The sequence below is a fragment of the Arachis ipaensis genome, chromosome B03 (assembly GCF_000816755.2).
Source record: "Arachis ipaensis cultivar K30076 chromosome B03, Araip1.1, whole genome shotgun sequence".
Taxonomy (NCBI): domain Eukaryota; kingdom Viridiplantae; phylum Streptophyta; class Magnoliopsida; order Fabales; family Fabaceae; genus Arachis; species Arachis ipaensis.
Window position 1 is genome coordinate 3,136,717 of NC_029787.2, and position 369 is coordinate 3,137,085.

The window sequence follows — 369 nt, forward strand, 5'->3', positions numbered from 1 at the left end:
AATACAATATATATTCGATGAGATGAATTTATTATTTTTTTTATTTATTCAATTTTGTTTTTGTCTTTGTGTAATACAAATTGTTTAGTTTAATTTTGTTTTTGTCTTTGTGTAAAACCAAACAAATTGTAATACAATATATATTTTACTATTTCATATATGTAAATTACCCCATATATTATTTGAATAATTGTGAGTTCATGATTTATATATACATATATATGTTTAGTTTATTTTTTATGATTTTTAATTTCCTCCTTTAATTAGGATGTGTGTTTAGTTTATAGTTTTATTTTCTGTATCATTTTAAATATTTTTTATTTTTATTATTTTTTTTATAAAATTCTAAAAAAATGGAAATGTAAATTA

General features: G+C 16.3%; 1 protein-coding gene across 1 annotated transcript in view; it reads left to right on the forward strand.

Moving 5' to 3' along the window:
• LOC107634119 (alpha carbonic anhydrase 7-like) overlaps positions 1 to 369 on the forward strand; it is a 5,390-nt gene that overhangs the window by 421 nt on the left and 4,600 nt on the right. The gene's annotated exons all lie outside the window — the stretch shown is intronic.